The following is a 24,032-nucleotide window of genomic DNA, read 5'->3' on the forward strand; positions in this document are numbered from 1 at the left end:
CTTTTGGTTTTTATGTTCTTTTTGTTATTTCCCTTTTTCTGTACTATTTTATATTTGTTTGCCTGTATTGTTAGGTGTCATTTGCTGTAGGTATTTTAGGTTCTTGGTGTGTTTATGGTTAGGTGATGACCATTAGTGGTAATGGATGAAACGATCACTCCACTTACGGCTTCTTGTTGTTGAAAGATCTTCCCAAAAAGTGAATATTGATGAAGAAAAAGATCAGACACAACTGTCTCAAGCTCGACTAACATAGGTTCCCTATGCATTCCGAGTTGAGTAAGAAGTCGCACCATACTAGAGGCGTTGTGGATTCTGTCAAGTTGTACCTAACATGGTGAACGTATAAATAGCCAAACACATTTGTCATCATGAGCGATATTTAGGTATGTCTTTATCACTCTGAGTTTGCGTAAGTTCTCTTGGAATATCACTACATATATACACACACTGAGGCACATTGTTTGAGTAATAGCCCTGAGCCTTTCTAGCCATCCCTTTAATATTATCCCTTGTTAACCCCATTTGAGCCTATATCCTTTGTTTGTATATATCACCACATGAATGTAACATGTGGCTCAAACACTTCCTTACCCTATTCAAAGAAAATGTTATGTTCTATAAGCTATGTTAAATTCTAAGTTTGGGGTAACCCCATAAGTATCTGAAAGTAAGGTGGGTGCATAAAAAGATTAAGACAAACAACCATTGGAGAAAAAGAAACAAAAGAAAAGAGAAATTTGATGGAACAGAAAAGCACTCACCGAATGAGAAACACTCAGTTGGGTATAAAAAATCAAAAAAAAAAAATAACCGAGTAACATAACTGGAAATGATATTTAGAACAAACACAATGAAAAGAATAATGACATTGACTCTAAACCCAAACATTTATTTTTCCTTTTGTTTGTATTTACCCCACCGTAACCCAAGCCCTGTTACAACCCGAAAGACCTCAAAAAGTGTGTGTTATGTGTAGTTGATACGAAAGGAGAAACTATTCAAATTTATGAGTCGATATTGCATATTCTGAAATGTGAGCATAAACACTTTAACCCGAAGAGAATTAGTGAGAGTGTGATATAAGTTGATAGGTGAAGCAGCACGTCTATATGGAAGTGTAGTGGAAAATCAATTAGGAAAAGCAGTGTCAGGTGATTCTAGGGATTTTCGGGCTTGAGCAATTATCTCAGTTTTTGGGCTGGAAAATCACCCAGGCGTTAATTATCTCAGTTTTTGGGCTTTTATCCTGGCTTGAGCAATAGGGGTGTTCTGGGGATTTCCAACCAATGTTAAGGGATTTTCACTATTTGAGAAGAGTTTCTACGAGAGAAGAAAGACACTTTTTTGGGCGAGGAGAAAACAGAGCATGAATAATTGCCAGATGATCGAGAATTACAGAGATCAAGGAATTCGGAGACCGAAAGATTTTCATGAGAGGAAGCAATTGAAGATCCAAGTCATCCAATTACTTGTATTGTCTCATTGTTATCTCGAATCTGTTTTGAACAATATGAGTAGCTAAACCCCTCAATGCTAAGGGGTGTACCGGATTTATATTTGTAATGACGTTGAGTTTGCTATTGCATTGACAATATTGTTTTTCATAATTACAGTAATCTTTTGATGTGTTTAATGCTTTCTCTTTCGGAACAATTGAGATTGTTGTATGGTTATCAATTAGGTTGGATCACCATTGATGAGGTTTTCATAAGATTACTCTATAATAGATATCACTAGGACTAGGGATACCCTGTATGAACTAGAGGATTCTTGATATAATAACGCTTAATTTCACCAGTAATTTTCTATGGACATAGAAATTAGGGTTGAATGATTAAATGTTTTCTCACCAATGCCTTAGAAGAAAATACCCTGGAGAACTGGTAGTAAGTAATTGATATTTGTTGATGCAATAATGACTCAGAGTTGTTACAGGGACAAATTATACATCTTCCCTGGCATGTCCCTTTTTACTTAAACCCCTTATTTTACAGTATTCTTTATTTTATTTTCCCTTTTTTATAAGATTGAATCTAAAACCCCAACACTATTTTTTGTTTAATTGAACAACTATTTGAACTCGATATCATCACACAGTCCTTGAGATCAACATTTGGGGAAGTTCCCCTTTATTACTACAAAAGGAAAAATAGTACACTTGCTATTTTTCCGATCATTATGCATACCATTCTCAGAGAAATTTCTCACCTTTTACCATTTACCTGAAAACTAAAAATAACATTTTTGCATACATTCATACATTCACGCATCTTATTCTAAAACCAAGATTTCCATACCATCTCTTTCACATCATCTAGAAAAAATGAAGACTCTTCGGCAAAAATATTTTACTCGAGCTAATATTCAGAAGATAATGGTGGAAATTGAACAACAGAACCATACTTGCAAGGAGAACTTGGGTCAGGTCCAAGGAAATATCGATATGATTCTTGAACTCCTTCGCACTTATAAGGATAACACTCCAACTGCTATTGAAACTTTGACTGAAATTGAAGTGGATGCTTAGCCTATACCTAACCAGCCAGGATCTCTGCTTGGGCCTAGTAGAAGTGCCATTATCCATCCCTAGGGTATGCCATATAACTGTACTCCATAGATTACCAGTGGTGGATCTTTTCTTCTTAATCAGTCGGGGGCCTCAACCTCAGGTTAATGGGAATATTATCACTCATCCTTGGGGAATGTCTCATAATTTTTCTCTACCGGTGATTGATCTTGACAATAATGAAGCTCCTCAAGATCAACCTCAACAAAATTATGTACCTATGGCTGGTGAAGCACCAGTTGGGACATAAAATTAGTACATGGATCCTCCTATCAACTTCCAAATTCCTCTACAGCACATCCAGCCTGGTATACAATATCCTCACGTAGGCGTTCAACCTGCTCATCTTGGGGACCCATATGCTAATACAGGTCCATGATATGCCTACTATGAGGCACAATATGCTTAGTTTGCTAATCATAGGGCACAATATGCTCAATTTTCTAATCTTGGGGCACAATTTTCCAATCCTCAAAGTATTCAGTATGCTAATCAGAACTTCCCATATGCTAATTTGAACAAGCCTTCTGGTGATTACTAGTTATTGGAGGAACGAATCAGGGACATAGAAGGATTCTCATCCCATGGAATGGATGCCAAAGAGTTGTGTTTGGTACCAATGTTGTGTTGCCTCAGAAATCCAAGGCTCCTAAATTTCATAAATACAAGGGCATGAGTTGTCCAAAAAGCCATATAACCATGTACCTATAACCATGTACTGCAGAAAAATGGCCTTTTATATTAACAATGACACTTTGCTGATCCATTGCTTCCAAGATAGCTTGTTTGGAGTGTCTCTGGATTGGTATATGGGGTTGGAATGAATCAAGATCTGGACCTGGAAAGATCTTTTTGATTCTTTCGTAGAGTAGTATAAATACAACCTCAATATGGCACCAACTAGACTACAATTGCAAAACCAAGCTCAGAGAAATAACGAATCCTTCAAAGAATATGCACAATGTTGGAGGGAGATGGAAGCTCAAGTTCAACCATATTTATCTGAGTCTGAACTCATAAACATTTTTATGAATACACTCTAGGGTTCGTATTTTAAGAAGATGGTTGGCAACATGTTATCTAACTTCTCAGACTTGGTCACGATCGGTGAATGCATTGAGAATAGGCTAAAAAAAGGTAAGATTCCAGGTGCTACTGCTAGTAATCAAGCAGGATCTAAGAAGCTTCAAAGCAAATTTATCAAAAAGAAAGAGGGAGATACTGGTGTTTTGATAACCAATGTTCATCTCCGATGACAGGCAATCGTGGCTCCCGTGTCGTACTATCTGTTCTCGTACATCGCTGCAGCATAGTATCAACAACCTTTGATTCAATAACAAGCATCATCAGGGTATCAACAATGTACTCCTGCTCATACTCCACAGAATCAATAGCCTGTACAGAATAATAAAAACCAGGAGCAAGGTTAGAATAGACAATGGAACAACAGTCAAGAGAGGAAACATCCACACTTTGATAAAACCATAGTGTCTTACACTCACTTATTAAACGCTTCTCTGGTATTGTTGAACCTTTTCTTCAGAAGGCTCCTCCAACACTTCTTTTTCCTGCACCAGAAGTGATTCCTCCTCCTCAAGAAACTCAATCTGAACAACTGACTCTTGCTATTCTTAAAAAGACTTTTGATATTGGTAGTGTATATGGAGCAGCAAAGACTCTGGCTTCTGAAGAAGTCATTCTAAATACTTTAGAAGAGCTTAAGGCTGAGAATGTTGTTTTCATATAAAGGTTAGATAAGCAGGATGAGATGTTCAAGGCACAAGCTGGAGCAAACAACAAGATTGAAGGGATGATTCATGTTATATTATCTAGACTGCCACCCTCTTCTTAAACCTTACTTTTTTTTTAAAATTGTTACTTTCTTAGGTTCTAAGTTTTTCTTTTCATTTCTGATTATGTACCTTGCATTTTTCAATGAAATGAATTTCTAATTTCGTTTTTACTTTGTCTATTCCTTTCTTTTTGATTGATGACAAGGAGGGATAAGAGTGATAAGATTTTAATATACCTATTTCTGATTCTGACACCCAAACATTTGTCTTTAATATTCTTATTTTTTACTCTAATTAACTATTCTGGGAACTTTGAATAAGTTCATCATGCTTCCAGTAAACCAGGCTTTTCAGGAGTTAAGATTTTCCTTCAAAATACATTAACCAAGTTGATTCGAGTTCAAGTTAACCTTGTGTATACAAGTTCTGAACCATGTGTATATAAGCTCTGATAATAATCAGGTATATACAAGTTCTGAAAAATCAAGCTCTAATACAAGGCTATTAACCAGACTTTCTGATACTCAAGCAAAGTCAATTCTGAATTGAAATACTTCTGTAACCAGGCTTCTGCGTTATGGGAAGTTATTTCTCTCATACTGAATGAGATATAAGATTATTTTAAGTCTTAAGCTTAGGGGGAGCTTGCAAACCTAACTCTGAAATTCTAAGCTGAAAAATAATTTTAATAGTATAAAATCCAGGGGAGCTTACAAACCTCACTATGATATTTTTATGTGATTTAAACCTAGTAAAAAATTGTTCATCAAAATACATGGTTTTCTTATCATAAAAAAGGGCGAGATTGTAAGAACAAGATTTGGTTTTGCATTTGGACTTTAGTTTTGATGATAACAATACATTGCTTCTTAGAGAACAATTTTGTACCCTAATGGTTTTGTCTAGTGTGTAGATTTTTCTAACAGGTTCTGACTATGAAGATTTGGCTAGTGACATCATAAAATTCTGGACTCAACATACTTTGACTCTGAAGAGATACAAAAGTGTGCTTTACAAGATTATGTCAAGTTCTAGGACGCTCTTAGATAATGGTTCTGGTGAAATTTTATGATAAAGCTTCTGACTGTGACTCTGATAGAAGAGCCTATGAAAATTTGTCAAGCTCTCAAGATTTTGCGTTCTCAAGCTCTGAAGACTCTGAAAACCAAGTTCATAGACTCTAAAGACCAGGTTCTGAGGAATTGTGACAGGACTCTGAAGACCAAGGTTTTGAAATTTCTCTCAATTATATTCTTGATCCTTTTAAACATGCTTCAACAACATTCATTCAAAATCCTATGAATATTAGAAGATAAGATCAAAAGGTTTTGCGTAAGGAAAATAGTACCCAATACAAGATCAAATATTCCTTCCACTAGGTTGCTTTTGTGGGCTAAGGACTATACTACTGTATCATTTTTCCTCCCATTTTGCAAACAGTTATGCAAGGATACAACTGCATTTTGATATTCTAATTCTACCCTCCAACAAATCTTTTCATTGCATATATAAAGGAGACTTCAAAGAATGAACAAGCTTCTAATTCATGGGGCTATACAATTCATCATTTACGTGAACAATATTATTGTGTATATAGAAAAGAAAACACACATAAAGCTTTTGTTCGTTATTATGTGTAAATACTTTGTACTGAAATTTGTATAATCTGCTTTCTTAGAAGCAATCTTGTAAACACATTTCTTGTAATCTCATTAATTGAGTTTGTATTCCTTAACTGACTATGGTATATCCAACATTACTCAAGAAGACATTGACGGTTAGTCTGTGTGTGTCTGTAATCAATTGATTATAGTGAATTAAGTCCTTGTGTATAAGGCGAAATCACCTTGGCGGGTGGACTGGAGTAACTTAGTTAATAGTGAACCAGGATAAAAATAATTATGTTCTTTTATTTTTGTTCTTGTTCTATCTTTGAGTGTTTTGGGAACGATTTTTTTATCTTGGAAACCCAATTCAAACCCTTCATTTTTTGTGTTTCTTGCCACCTTCGATCTAAAGGCGTGCAAGACGTTGTGGGGAATTGATTGCTTTGGTCAGACGTACAAAGCATCTCCTACGATACCTCAGGAATCTAGAGGCACTCTTGGCACTAAGGGGATTTAATTACTTTGGTATGACATACAAAGCGTCTCCGACATCACCCATGGAATCTGGAGGTGCGCCTGATGAAGACAGATTTGATTGTTTTGGTCAGATGATGACACTCTATCATTTTGCAATATTTATGAGTACGTTCAATGTAATAAAGTTATTTTTTAGGAAAATATGAGCTAAAGTTAAGAAGAAATAGGAAGAAATTGAAGAAGTTGAATAAACAAATCAAAACCAAGAAATCATGAATAAATTGTAAAGAAGCAAACATTTTCAGCACAATTTACATCATGATGTGTATCCACTAATTTGATCATGTCTAGAGTTTGGTAACTTAGATTGAGATGGGTTTTTTTCAAAATAAAGATTAAAAAGAGATCTAGCCCATGGAATTCTCGTTGTTGCGATACCACTATCATGGTCGCGATGGTACCCGATTTTGAATCGTTTTAGCAGCCTTAAAAAGAAAAGTGAATTACCTTTGCAAGGGTTCCGTATTTGATAATAAAGAGTGACAACAAGGAGTTCTACAATAATGTGTTTTTAGAGTTTTCTATTCATTAGAGTCATATTTCTTCATTGAATTTCATGTACTCTTAATCAAAACTCACGGTAATGACTTATATCACTATGAGTAGTTAGATTTCTTTTGATTAGGTCTTAGAAGATAAACTTGATTTTACTTTGTTGGATAATATAACTTCTATTCAATTACTTTTATTCTTAATCCTCTTTGGGTGTTGACGCGTACAAAGTGAATTTAGATGAGTAGGGATTATTGACCGTAAGTCTACCGATCAGAAATCACATAATTGTTTAACTTATTAATTAACTAGGAATATGTATTTATAATTTGTGGCTATAGAATTAACACACATAAATCACTTAGTTTTACTTCGAATTCGCCTAAGGAATTCGGGGATTGCAGTCTAAATTAGTATGTTGTACGCCAAAAAATTGGGTATAGTGGTATTGTTAATTCGCCGTAAAATTATAAAGTCAATTTGATTCAAATAATGTATAATAATCAGTATCATACCCCAAAATTTGTCCTCCCCTTTTCATTTTTCATCCAACTTATGACTTGAAATTCATCTGCATTCATTCATGTGTATCATGCATTCATATTAACACCTTCTCATAAGCATCATAGATTCGAAACTTGTGAATAATAAAAAAATCAATTTTGCTTGAGGCTTGTGACAGTTTCTCATCATTGGGGAAAAACCTTGACTCCTTGATCTTTGATCTTTGGTTCTAGGAGACATCTTAACATTCATTATGACATCAAAACCCTAATGCTTGGTTTTTTTTCCTCTGGGATCTTGTGATCAACTTTTGAGCATTGCCTTGGTCCTAAAACCCTAATCTAGAATGCTTGGTACTTGGATTCCCTTGTTATTTGACTTTTGACCTTGTAATTGATTGAAACCCTAGCTCATGGGGAGAAGGTTCTTGACCATATTGTCATACATCTTGTCACCTAACCTGCATCCATTCATATGGTGTTCTGAAGCTTTTAAGTTTTTATTCATGGTCTTTGAATCCATTCACATGGTGTTATCAAGATCATCAGCCCGCGATCATTTTTTTGAGTCATTACAATTCATATAAAATCCATTAAAATGTCATTTTCATTCACATTTTATTCATGTACATAAAAAGTTGAATTTTTGGCCAAATTAGTTACAATTGACTTTTGGTCAACCAGTTGACCAAAGTCAAGTGACTTTTCCTTGACCCCTAAAACCTATTTCCATTCATTCTCCCATGTTCCATCTTTAAAATCCTTATTTCATTGGTTTTTCATGCCTAAGGGACTTGGTCAGTTTCTCGGTCAATTTCTTGGTCAGACCACCATTTGGACCAAGAAACCAGGTCCATGACCAGGTCCATTTCTTGGTCAAACCATCATCTAGACCAAGGAATCAGGTCCATGACCAAGTTCATTTCTTGGTCAGACCAGGTCATGAACCACCAAACGGACCAACCAGACCAACATTTGAACCTAATCCAATTTTCATGTTTTTAAGCCATTTTCTTTTTCAAGTCATCATGATCATTAAACTTTTAAATTTCATAATTCAAATGGCTAATTTCATTTTCATTAAACCATAAACAAACTTTTCCAACATTTCAAGTCACATTACATTTCAATGAATTTGCAATTCAAATTACATTTCAATGCATATTCCAATTTTACATTTTTACATTCAAATTTCAACATACATTTTCCATTCCAAATCTCAAACCAAAATTACATAAAACCATATTTTTGCAAATCCCATTACCATTTTTCAATTACAACCATTCCATATTTTCCAACTGATCTTTCTCACTGGTTGTGTTGATCAAAGTTTACTTTCATCAACAAAATCCTTTGCACTGTGCTCAATTCCCAAAGCCTATTCAAGTGATCAAAAGACCATTGCTCACTTGATAGGGTAAGTCCTATGTGTTCAAGTTGTACTGGACCTCGGGATCTTAAGACCTCAAGATTCAAATCCAAGTTCAAGACTTCAAAGTCAGTACAAGGCATTCACATTGCAGACAAACTAGACTGCAGTTTAAGCACAACAAAGGTGTATCAACACTTGTCAATCATGATTCAAGTTGTCTTCCATGAGCCTTAAGCAATAGAGAAGGGGTGAGAATGTAGAATTCTTATGCTCATTCTGAATATCTTTGGGTATGGGATGAATGACCCAGTTGCTCATCGTATTCACCTATACTTATAGACTTTAGCACAATTTGAATCAAATGAATGTCAAGTATTTTCCCACAACAAGCAACACTGCATCATCAAGGTCAACAATCAGGATCTTATATTTACACTTGTCAATCATGACTCAAGTTTTATGCCATGGGCCTTAAGTAACGAAGAATGATGGGAGGGAACATTCCTTAACTTGTTTGGAATATCCTTGGGTACATGACGAATGACCCAACTGCTTAAAGTATTCGCCTTCATTCATAGACTTTAGTGCAATTCGAATCATATAATTGACAAGTTTTCTTCATGAAAACATATTAATCATTCAACACTATAACAGTGTAACACCATTGCTTCATAAATCACTCTTTCCTCTTTGGATCACTTATCATACTCTCCTTAACATTTAGACATCCTTTGGATTAATTCCCATGTGGTCAAATTTCTGAATCTCAATCAGTCAATCATTCATTATTTGCCTTATCAATCCTCTTATGCTTTGTCAAATCCAATCATTGTTTGCCTTATCAACACTCTTGTGCTTTGACAAACCCTATTCATTTGTTATGAGCCTTATCAGTCCTCTTGTGCTTAGGCCCACTCTCTTATTCATTGTTTGTCTTTTAATATCTCTTATGCTTAGACAAACCCCTTTGAGCTCTTTTACCTTGTAAACCCTCTCGTGCGTTGGAAAATCATATCTTATTCATTGTTTGTCTTTTAAGACCTCTTGTGCTTAGACAAAACCCTTTGAGCTCTTTTGTCTTATAAACCTTCTCGTGTGTTGGCAAATCATCTCTTATTAATTGTTTGTCTTTTAAGACCTTTTGTGCTTAGACAAACCCCTTTGAGCTCTTTTGCCTTGTAAACCCTCTCGTGTGTTGGCAAATTATCTCTTATTCATTGTTCATCTTATAAGTCCTTTTGTGCTTAGACAAACCCCGTTGACTTCTTTCGCCTTGTAAACCCTCTCGTTTGTTGGCAAATTATCTCTTATTCATTATTTTTCTTATAAGTCCTCTTGTGCCTAGACAAACCCCTTTGAGCTCCTTTGCCTTGTAAACCCTCTCGTGTGTTGGCAAATTCTCTCTTATTCATTATTCGTCTTATAAGACCACTCGTGCTTAGACGAATCCATGTTGCCTTGTAAACCCTCTCATGTTTAGGACAATCATCTCTCTTTTATCACTTTGGCTATATACCACTCATTAGTTAATGCTATGCTCCTGTTATTCAAGCATTTTTTCTTCACCTCGTTGCAAACTAATCAAATCTCTCTCTTTCTTTGTTTCACATTAGTTCCACGAACTACGGAGCTCTTACTTTCTCATTTCATGATGAGAATATATAGGCACAAGGCTTCGAACCCTTGACGAGCATCCTAATTATTGATTCCTCTTTCACCATACTAATTATTTCTTCTGCCTTAGGGCATCATCCATATATTTCATGATCCATTATCATTTATCTTCAATCATTAAATTGTTCATCTTAATGACATATTTTCTCTCTTTGAAACCAAATACCGTATCTCTTTGGAATCCCATATATACCCTTTTAGGAAAATTGTCCATATCTGTACCAATAGTTGTTTGTCTTATTGTCAAACATTTAATTCTCTTTGTTTTCATCCCCACCATGTATCAGTTCATGCCTTGGACCCACCATGCATTGGTTCATGCCACATTTACTCTTAGGCTCAACTACCATTTCCTTTATGGATTCCCACAATACCATTATCTTTTGGTTTAAAATTATACCTTTTATCACTCTTACCAAATCTTTCAGTCCTTTCCTTATTAATTATCTCTCTATCATTCCATTCATTTTCCATTATTCACTATTCACTACCTTCATTCAATATCTTATACCAATCATTCACTCCATGTAATATACTCTCTCTTTGAGCCAAATACACTATTTCTTTGAGCTTCATCATGTGTATGCCTTTGAACCGAGAGATGTTTTTCTTGATGCCAAACACTTAATTACCTTTGTTTTCATCCCCGCCATATAGTGGTTGATGCTTTGGACCCACCACATATTGGTACATGCCACCCTTACTCTTAGGTTAAAACTTCATCCCTTCATGGGTTCAGACCATATTATTATTTAGTTCAAACCATATCTTGAATCACTCTTCTTTCATCTCCCACAATTAGTTCTATGAACTACGAAGCTTTGAATTCCTTATTGCATTATAAGGATACGTAAGCATGAGGGCCCTAATCCTCTTCGAGCACTCTATCTATTCCATTCTTTTTCCCTTATTCCTTTTGCAAGTAATCTTTAGATAATAACACCCACTCTATCATAAAACGATCAAAATGATTCCCATTGAGTACAACGAATGTGAGGGATGTTAATATCTTCCCCTTGCATAACCGACTTCCTTACCTGTTTCTATTTCCCCAGGTTTTATCAATGTTTTCCCCTTCTTTCGGGAATAATTAAAGTTGGACTACGACTTAGTTGTATCTTTGAACGTGCGATGCATTCAGGTGTATTTTCGCTTGCTTCTGCTAGTGACTCTGATGGGGAGTCCTTGCTTTTGCAAGTAGGAGTCGGTCCTAATTTTAATTACTTCCTTTGCTTGCTTTAGGTGTTTATCTTTACGCTTTATTCGCTTTATCATTATATTCATATTTTGTATACTCTGGATATTATTTTTTATATATTCCATTGTGGGATGGGCTTTGTGATTTAAGAGAAGTTATACACCTGAGCTTGAGTACATACACAGGATAAACTCGTGGATAATCGTGTTGACCTGCGTTTTACACGTTGGGTTAGTACGAGACCCACACCCATACTAGATTCATTTGGAAGTACCTTTGTCCTGTGAGAATTCGCTATGGTATGGTATTTTCATTTTGGATAGATGACTATGAGAACCTTTTAGGGACTACCTTCTTGAAGACTATAACCTACATGTGAGGGGATATGGGATATTTCTTTTGCATGAAACCATAGACTTTACATTCCTTGAAAATCATGATCGCATCGAACCTTTGATCCTGCATCAAGCAATATACGTAGATTATCTGGATTACTTTGTACTGTTAACATACACAATTGCAAATTATTATTGCATCTCTGTATATATGCCATAATTTTGAACCTGGGTTATTACACCATTAATGCATTGAATCTATTTATGTTGTATTTTATTTTTTTGCATTTCATCTCCAACATATGCATTCATTCATTTGCATATCATGACTGTCAACCATAAAGAGCTCACATTGTCCTTCCCTTAACCAGAAAGATAACAATCCTCTGACACCAATCATCTAAGAATCATGGAACATGGTAAGCATGAAAGCACCGTGTGCAAGAGAAGTTTAGGTCATAATCAAGACATAGCTGACATGGTTTTGGGGATATTCATAGGCAGCATGATAATGGACTCCCCATATCAGGTTGCAATTGATGAGTAAATTATGGACATTCTGAAGAAGGGTAACATGCAAAGCACAACTGCATACATCCTGCCACTTTCTCCTCGAGAACAACGTCTCCTACCATGTCAGAGGCCCGTTCAGAGCAATCAGAAACTGAAGTAGAAACAAATCGGCAAGGAGAACAATGATCAAGAAAGGAGATGTCCTCACAATGATTTGATTCCTATGTCTTATGCACATCTGCTACCTATACTGATTAATGTTGAGGTAATTATGCCCAAACATATCGAGCCTACTAATTTTCCCTACCATCATAAGCATGATCCAATGCCACGTGCGGATATCATGTCGAACACATAAGGCATTCTATAGAGAATTGTTACCCTTTTAAAGGCAAGGTTCAAAAGCTCATCGAGTAGAAGTTGTTATGCTTTACATCTATGAGTGTTGAGGTGTCTATTGAGAAGTAGTTTGAATACCAGGGTCCCCCGATTCATGTGCGGATTACTCTTTCTGTAGTCTAGCCTGCTATGTAATATCAGTATCAAGGATATCACCATGTAATGCCTTTGGCCTATTCCGGGGCATCGTCGTCTACTGCTATTGCATCTCGGAATACTTATCATGAGGCACTCTACATCCCATTTGGAATTCGTTATGGTCAGACTTCTAATCAGATAGTCAATCATTGCTTAACACACTCTACTCAGATGTTCCCACCAGTGGCTAGTCCTCAGATTCGTCCTCGATTTCAAGTACCTCTAGCTCACGTGTCGTACTACTCATTTCCATATAGTGTTACATCCCAGTATCAACAGCCTTCTCAGGCTCAGATTCTGCAAAGTCAACAAATTGTGCATATTAACCAAAGTCAGGGGCATAACAGGCGTAATGATAAAAACCATCCTCACCATGACCAGATCCATGTGTCATATGCTCAACTGCTACCATACCCTGTTCGTATGGGAACAATTGTGCCAAAGGAGATTCCGCCTACCACTTTCCCTTACCATTACAAGCATAATCATAATGCCTCATGTGCTTACAAAGTTGGGCATATAAGACATTTTATCAAGGGTTGCTGGCCTCTCAAAGCTAAGGTGCGAGAGCTCATAAATTATAAGATTTTGACTTTCATCGAAGAAGGGCCCAATGTGAGGACTGATGGTGGTGGATGCAGACATTGATGAAGAAATGCTCAGAATTGGGGTTGCATCTACAGGATGAATCTCAAGATTAGTCATGTTTGCAATATCATATTGTTCAATCATGTATCATTTATAATCTTTCTGTTGTTTGTTAAGTGTTTCTGCATTTGTAAAATTTGTCTGGTTTTCAGATGATAATAATAATGAAATAAACGTGCATGTTTTGAATAAATCCATTCATGTTCACTCAATATTTTATTTATCAGTATCAAACTTTTGTTCAAGAAAAATCAAAAGAGAATGATGAAATAAAATATGTGAGACCACTGTCTTTATGCTTTTGAATAAAACCTTGTTGATGATGTAAAACACTGTTTACAATCCCTAAACACTGGAGATATAAGGAAGATAACCGACGTTGGGCAAATACCTATCGGGTTTCAACTGGATAATTATAAGACCCAAATTTTGACCCTAAGATCCCTCAAGGCATCATAACATTGCATTTGCATTGCCTCAAGGATCTTTAGCATCTTGGTTCCCTTTACCTTTGGGTGGGACTCCTTGTGATTGGTTTGAGATCACCAAGAAATGCTCAGAATTGGGGTTGCATCTACAGGATGAATCTCAAGATTAGTCATGTTTGCAATATCATATTGTTCAATCATGTCTCATTTATAATCTTTCTGTTGTTTGTTAAGTGTTTCTGCATTTGTAAAATTTGTCTGGTTTTCAGATGATAATAATAATGAAATAAACGTGCATGTTTTGAATAAATCCATTCATGTTCACTCAATATTTTATTTATCAGTATCAAACTTTTGTTCAAGCAAAATCAAAAGAGAATGATGAAATAAAATATGTGAGACCACTGTCTTTATTCTTTTGAATAAAACCTTGTTGATGATGTAAAACACTGTTTACAATCCCTAAACACTGGAGATATAAGGAAGATAATCGACGTTGGGCAAATATCTATCGGGTTTCAACTGGATAATTGTAAGACCCCAATTTTGACCCTAAGATCCCTCAAGGCATCATAACATTGCATTTGCATTGCCTCAAGGATCTTTAGCATCTTGGTTCCCTTTGCCTTTGGGTGGGACTCCTTGTGATTGGTTTGAGATCACCAAGCATGCTTGAATTATACATCATTGTTTCTCTTACTTTTGTTTACTAACCAAAAGCACAAAAATGTGTCACTAACATCTTTTGTTTGAAGCTTGAGTATCATCCAAGACACTTTGTGGGTTCTATTTAGATGATCAGTCAACACAAGGGAATGGTTTGAGATACTTCCAACAGGTTCAAATGGGGTCTATTCGTCAGTCAAAACGTTAATCTTGAAGGAGCAAAAGTTTGTTCATGAGTTGTCATGCTCGCTAGGCGAGCAAAATGGGTCGCCTAGCGAGTCCCAAGAAAAGCCACCAGAATCACCTACGCTCAGAGGAATTTCTTGAACTGTCATGCTCACTAGGCGAAGCCCACGTGTAAAAAAAAACGAAAAAAAAACGAAAAAATAAATAAATAATAATAATAATAATAATAAAACGAAAAACGAAAATAAATAAATAAATAAATAAATAAATAAATAAAATATAATAGAAAAATTTTGGACTTGGGCCTCTCTCATTTGAGCCCACAGGTCCACAAAAATCCGATTATAAATTTAGAGTTTCATTGAAACAAAAGGGAATTCTATTCCTATTACCTTGGCAGGAAAAAGATAGTGAGAGAAGAGCTAACAGAGTTCAGAGCAACCTCCAGAGACTGAAGGGAACTCATCTGCAAAGAACCAATTCCCTCTCATATAAACCCTAAGAGTGCTTTGCAAACCCAACCGGGCAATTCAATTTCATTCGATCTCTCCAGTCAAGTTTGCCTTATTCTCATTACTTTATGCTTTTAATTTGAATGCTCTGAATGTATGAGGTATTATGGGTGAATTTGATACCCTTTTGATGCATGTGTTTGAAAAGAGGTTTAAGCCCCCTACCCTTGGTTGCTTTTTGTGAGCTTTTTGTGAATTTTAATGGCATGATTCATGTGGTTACATTTTGATTTGGGGGTAACTCTTGATTACCCTATCTTGTTTCTCTAACCTGTTTGTTGAGTTTTGTTTTATGAGGGCTCATATGACTCTTGCAGAGATGGCTTGCCTGGTGTTCCACTTTATTTGTGGGATACCACCTGGAGGTTTATTCCGATTACCTGTACTGACTCGCTTTCTTTGATGGTGCTAGCTTGAGAGATCTTTGGGTTTCTTATCTCTTTAATTGCTGTTACTTCGGATCTTTATCCGTACGGTAGATCTCTCGATCCCTTTACTTTTCCCGCATGTTACCGATTTCTTAGGTTTCGTATAGCCTCTCGTGGCATGTCATTTAAGGTAGCGCGGTTCCTTCATCTAGGACTGCCTTTTTGCATGAGCATCCCTAAACACCCTAAACTCATTGATTTTTCTTCTCCTAAGAACATGTTATCTCCTTCTACTACAGGCGAGTAAGTCTCCAAAGGTCGAGCATCCGGTAGATTGCGTAGTAACGTCGTTCACCCCAAAACACAACCCTTACCCCATAGGTGGTCGAACTACGTTTTGCTCTGATTTTCATCCCAGGTGAGATACGTAGGCATAAGACGCGATATCTTAGCGAGCACACTCTTCTTTAACCCATAGGTAGCCGAGCTACGAAGACTCGGATTCTCAGATTCAGATGAGATATGTATGCAGTGGATGCGACGTCCGTGCAAGTCATTTTCTTTTGACCCTTCTTTTAGTAAGTAGTACATTAGATAAACATACACGCTTTTCTCATCCCTTCAATCATGTTTGCACAAATAAATTTTCACAAAAAACAACAACCTTTGCAACAAGTGTGAAAAGGGCTCCCTAGGATGCTTTGGGTGCCTAACACCTTCCCATTGCATAACCAACCCCCTTACCCAGATCTCTGACATTTTTACTAGTTTTTTATTCGATAAAACTTTTAGGTTTTTGTTCGCTTTCTAACCATTCCTTTGGATAAATAGAAGTGCGGTGGCGACTCGACTTGTATGATTTACCTTAGATTTAGTCAATATCTCTAATGGTAACGAATACCCCGCTACAATAATCATGTTACTTTTAACATTAAAAATGTTGTTATTGCAGGTTTGAGAGATAACGAGTTCAATGAACGTGCTATTAGAGACCTTGGGAGAATATGGCTCGGTTATATGAAACATCTTCTCTATGCAACCCATATGGAGTAAATGAGAGTCACATTAATTTTAGGTTGTTTTGGATTTCTTTAACTAGAAGGGCAAAAGATTTTCTATATTTCTTACCAAGTGGAACCGTTCAAACATGGACTGAGTTAGAAGACAAGTATTTAGAAAGATTTTTCACCACTTCTCAGTTTGCGGAAAGAAGGGCCTAAATCTCAAATTTTGAGTAAGGTGATATATAATCTTTGTTGGTGTAAGCCCTAGAGGCCAATACTTTTGGTACGTGTATCAAATTATTTATTAATAATAAAAGGTTTTTTCTTTACTATGCTTGTTTAATAAAGTCCCTATAATAGCTAGCCCGTTTAATGTATCAAGTGTGACTTGATCATGAGATCCCATTAAACATAAGGACATTATTCTTAAAGTATTCGTAGTTGAGCTTTGTTGAGAAGTGAGATAAAATTAAAGCATTAAGACTATTATGTATATAGACTGATGATCACATCTCATAGATCATGGATAAGGAGTTATCAAGTCTTAAACATAGGTATGAGTATTAGGAGTAATATTTATACTGGATTGACCCGCTATAAGAATACTACATAAAATGTTATGCAAAGTGTCATAAGTTATTCTCATGGTGATAATGGTGTATACCACCCTTCGATCTGAAACCACTATGGACCTTAGATGTATAGTCGAGTGCTTTATTGCTGATCAAACATTGTATGTAACTGGATGACCATAAAGATAGTTGATGGGTACTCCACGAAGCATGTTGAGCGACATGAGTGACCTAGATGGAATTTTCTCATCTTATATAACAGGATAAATGTTTAAGGGCCTAATATTGAACTGGACAAGGATGACACGATCTATACCTTGTGTTCAGTATAGACATAAGGGCAAAATGGTAAATTGTACACACAAGTATTATCACAAAAAGGGATTTTTCAAATCACATGACATTTTTGTATCTTGGGTAGCAGTAATGTGTTGCTAGATACCGCTCAATGTTTATTATGTTAAATACGTGATTTAGTATAATTGCCTATGTCGCAAAAACCTACAAGGTCACACACAAAAGGACGAATTGGTGAGAGATAGAGTAAATAAAGAACACTGTAAGGTACGGTGCACTTAAGTGAATTGTAGAACATCGTAAGGTACTGTGCACTTAAGTAGAATATGAAATGTGGTAAGATACCACGCGCTTAAGTGATTTCCGGTATACCATAAGATATGGGTCACATACACTTAAGTGGGCTTTTTAGCTTGCAGTCCATATAAGTGGTTCAATAAATAGAACCCTTGTTCATAAGCATTTCACTTGATGAAATTTCGTCTCTCTCTCTCTCTCTCTCACACACACACACACACACACAGACACATACACACACACACACACAAACACAAACACACACACACACACACACACATACACACACTCAAAGCCTTCATTTGTAGCAATTAGCACTGAGACTGAAGGAATCTGTTTGTGTGGACTGAGTAGAGGCGTTATCATCATTTAATGCTTGTGATCACTCCTTAGATTTGCATCAAAGGTTTCAATCGCCACAAGAGGTAACAGTTTCTATCACTGATCATGCCCATTCGTAAGGATCACTAAAGGAAATTTTTTAATTTTCACTGTGTTTTGGATCGCAGTTTTCCTTCAGTGGTATCAGAGCTTGGTTACGAAACCATGCATCTGATAGCTATTTATTTTCTGTATTTTCTGTGTTAATACGATTAAAAGACATAATGAATTAAATAATAAACGAGTAATTAAATTTGGCATCATGTGTGTACTATTTGGATGATTGATGTTGACTATGCTTCGGAATCCGACGTTAGTATGGTGAAGCAGCAATACATCGATCGTTCATAGGTTACACAAATGAGATCGATCAATTTATATATGATATAAGTAATTCTGATACAAAATATGGTATATATGATATATTGTTTATATTTCGTTCATTCAAACACTTAATGATTGTTATTCTTTTTAGCGATCAATAGTCATTTTCTTCGGAATCCGACATCAGTATGGTGAAGCAATGGAATGTTGATCAATCATACTGAATTATCAATCGAGGTGTCTTTGACGGTATGAAATTGTTGCATTAGGGTTCATGACAGTACAAGGGTTGTGTTGTCAAAGAGTTATGCGATTAGGGTTGTGATTGAACAAGAGTTGTGTTTTAAAGTATCAAGTGTTAGTGCGAAAAACGACGTCGATTTCAAATGAACTGTTCATTAAAATTTTGCGTTGGGGCGCTGCCCTCGGCTAACTCTACATAGTGTGATCAATCACCAAAATTTAATTTTGGTTATTTAATTAACAAAATTTAAATTAATAATAATATGTTTATTATTATTGTCTTGTGGTGATCAGTTATGACCTTAGTTTTCCTTTATTTTGTTTTGGGGATTTTAAATACGGCATACGTGTCATGCCTCTCTTTTAATCTCTTAACGTAACTTCTTTTCTCATCTCACTCCCCTCGTATGTAAAACAAGTTTCTATTATGTAATGTAATGTTATGAAGAAAGAGAAAAATACAATATCAAAGGAGGACAACCTTGAAGATCTTGCTTGGAGAAGCTTAGATCGTTATTAGGTTAGCTTAGGTTCTCTCTTTGGCTTGGGGAAACAATTGTGCTAGGGACCATAACTGTTTAATTTTTTATGTATGTTGATGCATGTGAATGTATGTTGATGCATATGAGAGACTATTTATATGATAAATAAGATAGTGAGATCAAAATAATTGAAAATTCCCTCAAATTAAATATTAAGTTTATCCTTTCCAAGTTTTAGCACTCATCAAGACTAGTATCGAATAATGTAGGTTTCGCCTATGCGAGATACATGTTCTTTATTACTAAGGTGCGATGGGATAATTGTAATATCCAATTGCTAAAATAATGGGTCAAACTTAACTAAACAAATTATAATAAGATTATATACGTTTAGAAGAAAGAGTTGGAAATTATCCATGTGATGGATTGGAATAAGGAGTTATTCACCCAACTAAAATATTCTAGAGTTGTATTAGATACAATTGGAAGGAGATCTTACCTAAATAACCTAGTTTTGTGTAATCCGCCTACGCGGACTTTAAACAAAGTGAAATGTGGATCTCGGCCCACTAGAAAATCTTCTAACGGGATTTTTCGAATCAAATGGTGAGTGTCATTTTTTTTGAGTAAAATAATGGGAGCATATTAAATTAAAGACCTAATTAAATATGTCATTTTAATGATACTTATATTTTCATATTTTTCATGTAGATTAAAATGACAACAAACACCTCTAGCAACATTTTGTGATCAATCCTTGATAAAGAAAAATTGTCTGGGATAATTTTTTTGGATAGGCACCGAAATTTGAGGAACCTGTTCCTAAAGAGGAACATCCTAGTTCTTCATCTAAGACATAAAGAGATGCTTATAAGAAGCATGTTGATGATGCCTATGAAGTTTCTTGCCTCATGCTAGCTACCATGAACTCGGAGTTACAAAAGCAACATAAGAACATGACAGTGTTCGATATGATCAGACACATGAAGATGCTCTATCAAGAGCAGGCAAGGCATGAAAGGTTTGAAGTTTCAAAAGCCCTTTTTCAAGGCAAGTTAGTTAAGGGATCCCCTATAGGTCCCCATGTGCTCAAGATGATTGGGTATGTAGAGAACCTTGAGAGGTTGGGTTTTCCCCTCGGAAAGGAACTTACGACTGATTTGATCTTGCAATTGTTGCCAAAGAGCTTTAGTCATTTTGTTCTTAATTTCAACATGAATGATATGGACAAAACTCTTCCTGAACTGCTAGGCATGTTAAGAACTGTTGAGCAGAATCTGAAGTCAAATGGGAAGTCCATTCAGATGATCGGAAATGAAAAGAAACAGAACAAAAGGCCCACCAAGCAGGGTGGTAAAGGGAAAGGCAAGGAGGTTGCCAAACCTAAATCCACTGCTCCTGCTTTGAAGCCTAGTGGAGGCATAACAAAGGGTGACACCTGCTTCCATTGCGGTAAGATCGGACACTGGAAGAGAAACTGCCCAAAGTACTTGGAAGATAAGAATAATGGAGTAGAGACTTCAACTTCAGGTATTTTTGTTATTGAAATTAATCTATCTACTTATGTATCATGGGTATTAGATATTGGATACGGTTCTCACATTTGTACGAATGTGCAGGGGCTAAAAAGAAATAGAGATTTGGCAAAAGGTAAAGTTGACTTACGAGTTGGCAATGGAGCAAAGGTTGCTGCTTTAGCCGTAGGAACTTATGTATTGACTTTACCTAGTGGTTTAATAATTCAGTTAGAGAACTGTTATTATGTACCTACAATTAGCAGGAATATTATTTCCTTTTCTTGTTTTGACAAGTTTGGTTTTTCATTCATAATAAAGAACAATTTTTGCTCCACTTATTTGAATGATATATTTTATGTTACTGCACAAATGAAGAATGGACTATATGTCCTTGATCTTGAAAATCCTATTTATAACATTAATACTAAAAGGATGAAATCTAATGAGTTAAATCCAACTTACCTTTGGTGTTGTCGATTAGGTCACATAAATGAGAAACACATTTCCAAACTCCATAAAGATGGACTCTTGGACTCTTTTGATTATGAATCATATGAGACATGCAGATCTTGTTTAATTGGAAATATGATAAAGTCTCCATTCATAGGAAAAGGTGAAAGAGCTAATGATCTTTTGGCCCTCATACATACTAATGTATGCGGACCACTGAACATACCAGCAAGAGGAAGTTTTCAGTACTTCATCACATTTACTGATGATTTCAGTAGATATGGTTATGTGTATTTAATGAAACACAAATCGTAGTCCTTTGAAAAATTCAAGGAATTCAATAATGAAGTACACAACCAACTAGGTAAGAATATTAAAACTCTTCGATCAGATCGAGGTAGTGAATATTTAAGCCTAGAGTTTGATGACCATCTTAAAGAGTGTGGGATTCTATCCCAACTTACCCCTCCTAGAACACCGCAATGGAACGGTGTATCTGAGAGAAGAAATCGAACCTTGTTAGACATGGTATGAGTCACGCCGATCTTCCGAACTCCTTTTAGGGACATGCACTATTGACAGTAGTTTACACACTTAATTGTGTTCCATCCAAAAAGGTTGAGAAGACACCATATGAGATATGGAGTGGTAAGAAACCACATATGTCTTACATGAAGATTTGGGGTTGCGAAGTTTATGTGAAACGACAAATTTTAGCTAAGCTTGAGCCCAAATCTGACAAATGCTTATTTGTGGGGTATCCTAAAGAAACAGGAGGGTATTACTTCTTCAATCCTTCTGAGGGCAAAATGTTTGTCGCTCAAACTAGAGTCTTCCTAGAAACAGATTTTATTTCCAAAGGAATCAATGAGAGGAAAGTAGAGCTTGAATAAATACAAGAATCACGAAGCATTCATACACCTATGGAGGAATTAGAGTAGGAAACATAAGTAGTTGTGGAAAAGTAACCTGCTCAAGTTGAACAAGACCATCATAGGTCAAGCAGGATACGTCACCTACCTGAGAGATATGGATATCTCATAATTGATCAAGGTGATGTATTACTCATGGATCAATATGAGCATGTAACCTACCAAGGGGCCATAACTGGTCCTGAGCCTGAGAAGTGGCTAGAAGCCATGAAATCTGAAATGGTTTCCATGTACACAAACCAGGTTTGGACCTTGGTAGAGTCTTATGTAGGAGTTAACCCTATAGGATGCAAGGGGGTCTTTAAAAAGAAGACTGGCATGGATGGGAAGGTACATACCTATAAGACAAGACTGGTTGCAAAAGGATATAAACAAATTCATGGGGTTGACTATGATGAAACCTTTTCACCAATTGCAATGCTTAAATCTATTCGGATTTTACTTGCTATCGATGCATATCATGATTATGAAATATGGCAGATGGATGTCAAAACTACTTTCTTTAATGTGAATCTTATTGAGGATGTGTACATGACACAACCTGAAGGATTCGACATACCAAAAGAAGCCCAAAAATTATGCAAGTTACAGAGATCAATCTATGGATTGAAGTAAGCTTCCAGAAGTTGGAATCTTCATTTTGATGAAATAATAAAACAATGTGGATTCATCAAGAATGAAGATGAGCCTTGTGTGTACAAGAAGGTTAGTGGGAGCATGATCGTCTTCCTGCTTTTATATGTAGATGATATATTACTCATTGGAAACGATCTCCCTACCCTGCAATAAGTAAACACTTGGTTGGGAAAATGATTTTTTATTAAGGACCTAGGTGAAGCAGCCTGTATATTATGAATCAGGATCTATAGAGATAAATCACAAAAACTGCTTGGTCTAAGTCAGAGTACATACATAGACAAAGTGCTAAGACACTTTACTATGCATGATTCCAAGAAAGGATTCATACTTATGCAACATGGCTTGTGTCTATGGAAAACACAATCCCCTTCAACTAAGGAAAAAAGGGATCGCATGAATAAGATTTCATATGCATCTGAAATAGGATTTATCATGTATGCCATGTTATGTACTCGACCAGATGTCTCGTATGCTTTAAGTGCAATGAGTAGGTACTAATCTGATCCCGATGATGCTCATTGGGTAGCTGACAAGAATATCCTTAAGTATTTGAGAAGGACTAAGGACTCATTCTTGATATTTGGAGGTCAGAAAGAGCTTGTTGTAATTGGATACACCGATGCTAGCTTCCAAGACAGATAAGGATGACTTTAGATCATAATTTGGTTATGTGTTATGTTTAAACGGTGGCGTTGTAAGCTGGAAAAGTTCAAAGTAAGATACACTTGTTGATTCTACAATCGAGACGCAGTATATTGCTGCCTCAAGTGCAGCAAAGGAAGTTGTTTGGATCAAAAAGTTCATTGGTAAACTTGGCATAGTTCCTAGCATTGTGGATCCCATTTATCTCTATTGTGATAACAATGGTGCTATCGCATAAGCTAAGGAGCCTAGATCTCACCAACTATCCAAACACATACTTAGGCGTTATGAACTCATTCGAGAGATAATAGATA

This window comes from Lathyrus oleraceus, chromosome 7 (assembly GCF_024323335.1).
Source record: "Lathyrus oleraceus cultivar Zhongwan6 chromosome 7, CAAS_Psat_ZW6_1.0, whole genome shotgun sequence".
Taxonomy (NCBI): Eukaryota; Viridiplantae; Streptophyta; class Magnoliopsida; order Fabales; family Fabaceae; genus Lathyrus; species Lathyrus oleraceus.